The sequence below is a fragment of the Phyllobates terribilis genome, unplaced genomic scaffold (genome assembly GCF_046119375.1).
Source record: "Phyllobates terribilis strain yellow unplaced genomic scaffold, ASM4611937v1 Scaffold_5__5_contigs__length_657084704, whole genome shotgun sequence".
Classification (NCBI taxonomy): Eukaryota; Metazoa; Chordata; class Amphibia; order Anura; family Dendrobatidae; genus Phyllobates; species Phyllobates terribilis.
The window spans coordinates 298,384,197-298,393,413 of record NW_027362765.1 but is presented as its reverse complement, the minus strand read 5'-3'; positions in this window follow the sequence as shown (position 1 = coordinate 298,393,413).

Below are 9,217 nucleotides of genomic sequence, written 5' to 3'. Positions count from 1 at the left end.
GTATGTAATGACCATAATACTGTATGGAGGACTATACTGTCCAGTCTAAAATGAATACTTCTCTATCCCCCCAGGGCATGCACTGTGCGCTGCGCGGATTCGCCGGTTTCTGAGCTATTGTAGAACTTTCAATACATATCACTCATGTAATGTAAGAAGTACCATATTTTTCAGACTATAAGACGCACTTTTTTCCTCAAATTTTGGAGAAAATGGGGGGTGTGTCTTATAGTCCGAATGTTGGGGGGGGGGTTGCGTGTGTATGTGTATATATATATATATATATATATATATATATATATATATATATATATATATATATATATATATATATATATATATATATATATATATTAGTACAGACCAAAAGTTTGGACACACCTTCTCATTTAAAGATTTTTCTGTATTTTCATGACTATGAAAATTGTACATTCACACTGAAGGCATCAAAACTATGAATTAACACATGTGGAATTATATACTTAACAAAAAAGTGTGAAACAACTGAAAATATGTCTTATATTCTAGGTTCTTCAAAGTAGCCACCTTTTGCTTTGATGACTGTTTTGCACACTCTTGGCATTCTCTTGATGAGCTTCAAGAGGTAGTCACTGGAAATGGTTTTCACTTCACAGGTGTGCCCTGTCAGGTTTAATAAGTGGGATTTCTTGCCTTATAAATGGGGTTGGGACCATCAGTTGTGTTGTTCAGAAGTCTGGTGGATACACAGCTGATAGTACAAATTCTAACAGTCTATTCAGTAGGACTATGGCAAGAAAAAAGCAGCTAAGTAAAGAAAAACGAGTGGCCATCATTACTTTAAGAAATGAAGGTCAGTCAGTCCGAAAAATTGGGCAAACTTTGAATGTGTCCCCAAGTGCAGTTGCAAAAACCATCAAGCGCTACAAAGAAACTGGCTCACATGAGGACCGCCCCAGGAAAGGAAGACCAAGAGTCACCTCTGCTTCTGAGGATAAGTTTATCCGAGTCACCAGCCTCAGAAATCGCAGGTTAACAGCAGCTCAGATTAGAGACCAGGTCAATGCCACACAGAGTTCTAGCAGCAGACACATCTCTACAACAACTGTTAAGAGGAGACTTTGTGCAGCAGGCCTTCATGGTAAAATAGCTCCTAGGAAACCACTGCTAAGGACAGGCAACAAGCAGAAGAGACTTGTTTGGGCTAAAGAACACAAGGAATGGACATTAGACCAGTGGAAATCTGTGCTTTGGTCTGATGAGTCCAAATTTGAGATCTTTGGTTCCAACCACCGTGTCTTTGTGCGATGCAGAAAAGGTGAACGGATGGACTCTACATGCCTGGTTCCCACCGTGAAGCATAGAGGAGGAGGTGTGATGTGTGGGGGTGCTTTGCTGGTGACACTGTTGGGGATTTATTCAAAATTGAAGGCATACTGAACCAGCATGGCTACCACAGCATCTTGCAGTGGCATGCTATTCCATCCGGTTTGCGTTTAGTTGGACCATCATTTATTTTTCAACAGGACAATGACCCCAAACACAACTCCAGGCTGTGTAAGGGCTATTTGACCAAGTAGGAGAGTGATGGGGTGCTACGCCAGATGACATGGCCTCCACAGTCACCAGACCTGAACCCAATCGAGAGAGTTTGGGGTGAGCTGGACCGCAGAGTGAAGGCAAAAGGGCCAACAAGTGCTAAGCATCTCTGGGAACTCCTTCAAGATTGTTGGAAGACCATTTCCGGTGACTACCTCTTGAAGCTCATCAAGAGAATGCTAAGAGTGTGCAAAGCAGTCATCAAAGCAAAAGGTGGCTACTTTGAAGAACCCAGAATATAAGACATATTTTCAGTTGTTTCACACTTTGTTGTTAAGTATATAATTCCACATGTGTTAATTCATTGTTTTGATGCCTTCAGCGTGAATGTACAATTTTCATAGTCATGAAAATACAGAAAAATCTTTAAATGAGTAGGTGTGTCCAAACTTTTGGTCTGTATTGTGTATATATATATATGGGGTGTGAGGGGAGCGGTAGCGGTGGAGTAGTGGGGCACAGGAGGCAGCAGCCGCCCGCTGCAGCCTACACTGTCCCCGCTGCTAAAGAAAATTAATATTCATGCTCCTTAATAGCAGCACACAGTGTAGCCGCGCTGCGGCTCCTGCTGCTGCCGGAATCGCCTGTGCCCGCTGTTAAAGGGCATTAATATTCAACCTCTCTCCACGCCCATGGGCGTGAGGAGGGGGTGAATATTCATGCCCTTTAATAAGCGGGCACACAAGATAGCCCGGCAGCAGGGAGAGCTACACTGTGTGCCGGCTATGAAGGAGAGTGAAGTCACTGCTCCCCGCGCACACAGTCCCGGAGCAGTGACTTCCGGCAGCTGATCACTCCATGTGAGCCGCGCATGGTAGTGACGTCATGCCCGACTCACATGGAGAGATAAGTAGGGCAGACAGGACGCAGCGCTGGAGGAGAGAAGAAAGGTTAGTAGGAGTGTTTATTTTTTTATGTGCAGCATGATGGGGATTAGGGGGACCATGCATACCTGGGTAAGGATGAGGGGGCTATACATACCAGGGTAAGGATGAGGTGACCATACATACCAGGGTAAGGATGAGGGGACCATACATACCAGGGTAACGCTGAGGGGACCATACATAACAGGATAAAAATGAGGGGGCCATACATAACAAGATAAAGATGAGGGGTGCCATGTATACCAGGATAGGGATTAGGGGTGCCATGCATACCAGGATAGGGATCAGGGGTGCCATGCATACCAGGATAGGGATTAGGGGTGCCATGCATACCAGGATAGGGATTAGGGGTGCCATGCATACCAGGATGGAGGGATGTCAGGCATACCAGGATGGGGATGGGGGCCACGTATAAAAGGAGGGGGGGGCATATATACCAGGATAGGGGATATTGTCAGAATTGGGGGATATTACCCCTATACCAGTGTCAGCAGAAGACCCCCTCCCCCTTAAAAGTGCATCATGAACACATTTTGTTGCTTAATTTTTTTTTTTCCTCCTCTAAAACCTAGGTGCGTCTTATGGTCCGCTGCATCTTATAGTCCGAAAAATACGGTAAGTGAAGTCTTTGGCATTGTACTATATCTATATTTCTCTCCCGTATCTCTGCATCATGAATCGTGGTATGTGTTAAAGGTGCCCACTGAGACTCCGAGGCCAATGAAAACCTGGAGCCGACCTTATTTGAAGGGGCTGAATATTTATGAGACTGCAGTAAAAGTTACATTTTATGATGAATTTGGAAAAAACACTTGTTATATTAGATGTGTTCAGCTACATAAATTGTCCTTGTTTGATTGGGTTATTGCAGTAAATTTTGTAAAGTTTGCTAATAAATCTACTTTGCAATGGGGGTTGAATAATTTTGACTGTAACTGTATATACATAAGCACATTGTAAAGATCCACAAATCAAAATTACAATTTTATATCAGTTTTTTTTCATCAAGGCTTAGTATTGTAATCATGTTCTGCGTCCAGGGAGCTGTCGTTTTTCCTCCTCACTTTCTCTGGTCCCCCTCTGGCTCCACCCTGGGTCCCTCTGTCATAACAATTGTGGACTTTGTTCTTCTCTGACAAACAGGTCCTGACACATTAACCAATGTACTCTCCACTACCCAGTGCATGCTATAGGGGGATGACCACTAAAATACAGACAGTGGTCTCTCGTATGCAAAGTAAAGCGGGTGCATATTGACTGCAAAAAATGTATACATCCTATTTTATTAATTTAGTCATATAATGTAATACCTTTGCCCTGGTATCTGTGAAGAAAATGCAGAGGGGCAAACTGGTGTAATTACCCCATTATCTCTGGCTACAAAGTAGCAGATAAGGCTATGTTCACACCACATCTGTGGATTATGTTTAGCTGGATACATACTCAAGATATATGCAACTATTACGCTCATTGTAAACCGTTTTCAATACAGAAAAGGCAAAGCTATGCTAAAATACAAGTGCTTCTCATTAATTTAGAATTATTATCAAAAAGTTAATTTATTTCAGTTCTTCAATACAAAAAGTGAAACTCGTATATTATATAGAGTCATTACAAACAGAGAGATCTATTTCAAGTGTTTATTTCTGTTAATGTTGATGATTTTGGCTTACAGCCAATGAAAACACAAAAGTCATTATCTCAGTAAATTAGAATACTTTATAGCAACAGCTTGAAAAATGTTTTTAAAATCCGAAATGTTGGCCTACTGAAATGTATGTTCAGTAAATGCCCTCAATACTTGGTCGGGGCTCCTTTTGCATCAATTACTGCATCAATGCGGCACGGCATGGAGGCGATCAGCCTGTGGTACTGCTGAGGAGTTATGGAAGCCCAGGTTGCTTTGATAGCAGCCTTCAGCTTGTCTGCATTGTTGGGTCTGGTGTCTCTCATCTTCCTCTTGACAATACCCCATAGATTCTCTGTGGGGTTAAGGTCAGGCGAGTTTGCTGGCCAATCAAGCACAGTGATACTGTTGTTTTTAAACCAGGTATTGGTACATTTGGCAGTGACTTTTTTAATCTGCCAGGGCACGGCCAGGCCCAGTAATGGTGACCTTGTGAGTTGGGGCTTCGCAACTCTGCGATGCACAGATAGGGTGCCGGGCATCCCGCCTAGTCGAATAGTAGGGGCGTGTAATAGGATGCTGGCTAGGCACGGTGCCGCGAGTGTGTGAATTGCACCCTACTGCAAGTTTCATCTGTGTGCAGTTTTAGTGCTAGGCAATCGCCCCTCCAGTGAGAGTGGGTGAGGGCGATTGTTCAATAGCATTCTGCACCTGTGTTACCTCCTTCTAACAAAAGGGGGCCGGCCGTGTCCTGGTGTGCATTTTTCTTGAAACCTTGGCTGGTGAGTACCATTGCCTTTTGCTATTTTTTTTTTTTTTTAAATCTGCTTATTGTTCTGACTATGCTGTCTGTTTTTAATTATATACTTAACAAAAAAGTGTGAAACAGCTGAAAATATGTCTTATATTCTAGGTTCTTCAAAGTAGCCACCTTTTGCTTTGATGACTGCTTTGCACACTCTTGGCATTCTCTTGATGAGCTTCAAGAGGTAGTCACCGGAAATGGTCTTCACTTCACAGGTGTGCCCTGTCAGGTTTAATGAGTGGGATTTCTTGCTTTATAAATGGGGCTGGGACCATCAGTTGTGCTGTGCAGAAGTCAGGTGGATACACAGCTGATAGTCCTACTGAATAGACTGTTAGAATTTATGACACTGTAAAATAAATACTGTCTATGTTGCCAATAGCAGCCAATCACCACAGAGCTTTCATTTCAAATTCTGGTCTTGAAAAATAAAAGCAGAGCTGTAATTGGCTGCTATGAGCAACAAGATCAATGTTTATTTTACCAATTTTCATAAATCTGCCCCTTAGGCTACATTCCCACAATGAGCTTTAGGTGAGTTCTTGACGTTGAGATTTTCTGCAGCATTTCTGCACCTATTAAGTAAATTAGGCTACTATTTTGGATGCTGCACTTTTTTTTGTCTCTTGTTGGTATTATTATTATTATTTATTATTACAGCACCATTCATTCCAAACAATAACAATGATCTTGAACAAAACGAGTCAGCGACTGGTACAGGAGGAGAGAGGACCCTGCCCGCGAGGGCTCACAATCTACAGGGGATGGGGGAGGATACAGTAGGTGAGGGTAGAGCTGGTTATGCAGCGAATGGTGGAGCGAGGGTTACTGCAGGTTGTAGGCTTGTCAGTAGAGGTAGGTCTTCAGGTTCCTTTTGAAGGTTTCCATGATAGGCGAGAGTCTGATGTGTTGGGGTAGAGAGTTCCAGAGTAGGGGGGATGCACGGGAGAAATCTTGTATATGATTGTGGGAAGAGGAGATAAGAGGGGAGTAGAGAAGGAGATCTTGTGAGGATCGGAGGTTGTGTGCAGGTATGTATTGGGAGACTAGGTCACAGATATATGGGGGAGACAAGTTGCGGATGGCTCTGTATGACAGGGTTAGAGTTTTGAACTGAAGTCTCTGGGCGATGGGGAGCCAGTGAAGGGATTGACAGAGAGGAGAGGCCGGGGAATAACGGGGGGACAGGTGGATTAGTCGGGCAGCAGAGTTTAGGATAGATTGGAAGGGTGCGAGAGTGTTAGAGAGGAGTCCACAGAGCAGGAGGTTGCAGTAGTCGAGGCGGGAGGTGATGAGAGCATGCACTAGTGTTTTTGCAGATTCGTGGTGGAGGAATGTGCGGATTCGGGAGATATTTTTGAATTGGAGTCGGCAGGAAGTGGAAAGGGTTTGGATATGTGGTTTGAAGGAGAGGTTAGAGTCCAGGGTTACCCTGAGGCAGCGAGCTTGTGGGATTGGGGAGAGGGGGCAGCCATTAACTTTGATGGATGGGTCAGGTGGGGGGGGGGTTGAGTGAGATGGGGGAAAGATGATGAATTCAGTTTTATCCATGTTAAGTCTAAGGCTATGTTCCCACATGTTGGGTTTTTCAGTGTTTTTTGCTGCAGATTTTTATGCAAATTTTCAGCTGTGTTTTGCAGTACCAGCAAAAGTCTATGAGAAAACAGAATTTTCTGTTCACACATCTTGTTTTTTTTTTGTTTTTTTGCGTATTTTGTGCCTTGGTTGGGTTTTTGGAAAATATGCATGTCACTTCTTTCAGCGTTTTTTCAGCATTTTTCATCCATTGGAAGTAATTTATTTTTGTGATTTTACCATCTTGTCTTGGTCACTGAGATGTTTGTTTGTTTGTATTATGAGAGTTTAATTAAATTAGTGATATGTAAATTGTAAACATTAGCTGAGCTACATGTGAGCTTGAACAATACCTGTGGCCCAGTGAGGTGTGATATTGAACAATGCCTGTGCAATTAAATGGCAGACCCCATAGTGTGAAAGTAAATAGTGTTATACAAACTAAATGCATTGCCAGTATCTAAACTATTCCTGAACAATTCACCTCCCCCACTATGCCAAAACCAGAATGAGATTTTTTTTTTCACTGAACTTTATGTACATGCATAAAGAGACAAAAGGACAATGAAAAAACACAGCAAAAAACTAAGCAAAACCTGCGTTTTTGACACAGCTAATTTCCTGCCAGAGTTTGGTCTTGCTGAAAAACCCAACATGTGTGAACATAGCTTTAGAAATCTAGCAGAGAAGAAAGATGAAATAGCGGACAGACATTGTGAGATTCTAATTAGTTAGGAGGTGATACCGGATCCAGAGAGGTAGATCTGTGTGTCATCAGCATAGAGGTGATACTGAAAGCCGGGAGACTCTATGTGCTGTCCCAGGCCAAAGGTGTAGATGGAGAAGACCAGGGGTTCTAGAACTGAACCTTGGGGGACACCGACAGAAAGGGGGCGAGATGAGGAGGTGGTGTGTGAGTGGGAGACGCTGAATGTCCGGTCTGTTAGGTATGAAGAGATCCAAGATAGGGCCAAGTCTGTGATGCCAAGAGATGAGAGTCTGGAGTAAGAGGGAATGGTCCACTGTGTTGAAGGCAGATGACAGGTCCAGGAGAAGGAGGACAGAGTAGTGTCGCTTGGATTTGGCGGTTAGTAGGTCGTTGCTGACTTTGGTCAGGGCAGTTTCAGTGGAATGGTGTGGTTGGAAACCAGATTGTAAGCGGTCAAAGAGGGAGCAGGAGGAGAGGTGGGAGGACAGTTGGTATGTTATGTTTTAAATAAAACTGCTTTGTTTTTGATACTTTCTAGTATTTGGCTTTGAGAACTTTATTGGTATAGCCATGTGGGGATTACATTTGTTTTTTATGCGTTTCCGCTGGGAACACTAAAAATGCATGTGTGTTTTTTACCTGTGGATTTTCCAAATCTAATGCAATTCTTTGGGAAAAATCTGCACATAAAACTCAGCGTATCCGCAAGAGCGATTGGTATGTTCCGGATTTGAAACACACACCGCAAGTCAGTTTGCTCTGCGTAAAAAATAGAAACACAGCGGGCATGAGATTTCTATAAATCCCATCCACTCTGCTGGAAGTGTAAGAAGCTACGTTTATGACACAGCTGAAATACACAGCATCAAAAATGCACCAACAAAAAATCATCATGGGCGCAGAGTCTTATACTCTTAAAATGCACCAAATTTATCAGAGAAGTTCATGCTTTGTGATAAATTCAGAGCTTCTTCAGTCTAATGTTACACCATTTGGTGCATGATTTTGCTGTGTAAGGGCTCTTTCACGCGTCCTGATATTTCCCGTACTGGAAAAAACAGTACCGGAGATATCGGTGTGTCCGTATGCACTTGTGTGGCAACTGTGTGTCACATTAGGAGCACACATACCAGTGCCTGGGAATCAACAGTACAGTTAGCGCTGTTCCCAAGCACCAATTGCTGAACACTGCCCTCATCATTGTCCCCTGCCGGAGCTAAGATCCGCACCGGCAGGGGACCATGATGAGAGTAGTAGTCTGCTCCCGCAATGTCCACCTGTAAAAATAAGAAAATAAAAAATCCCTATACTCACCTGTCCTAAGTGTCCCCCGCTGTAATCTATGCGACCGCTCATGCCGAGGAGCCAGGGAGATTGACTCCTGCAGCGAGCGGGGCCCGGAGCTGCACTCAGCGAGCGGTGTGCTGTCACTCACTGAGCTCAGTGCAGCTCCAGGGTTCGTTCGCTGCAGGAGCTATTCTCCCCGGCTACTTGGTGTGAGCAGTCGCATGGATTACAGCGGGGGACACTTGGGACAGGGGAGTAAGGATTTTTTTTATTTTATTCTTATTTTTACTGGTGGAGACACTGAAAGCAGACTACTACTCTCAACTTTATCCCTTGCTGGTGCTGATCGCAGCGCCGGCAGGGGACTATGATGAGTGCATCATTCAGCACCCGGAGCTTGGGAGCAGCGCTAACTGTACCACTGATTCCCAAGCGCCGGTACATGTCACATGGATGGCATCCTTGTGCGGTACGTGTTTACACGGACCCACTGACTTAAATGGGTCCGTGTGATCCATGCTGCCGGCCAAAAACGGACATGTCTACGTGTGGATCACACGTGCAGAGACCCATTCAAATGAATGAGTCTGCGTGTGTCAGTGTCTCCGGTACGTGTGGAAACTGTCACCCACACCTCTTTTATGCAAAATCACCCCTTTTTCCCACTAGGCCTTATCCTCTTGCCAAATGAGTTGCAGAAAGTTTCTAAATACATAATAAAGTTGTTGCAAGGCATGTAAGATATTTTTTTT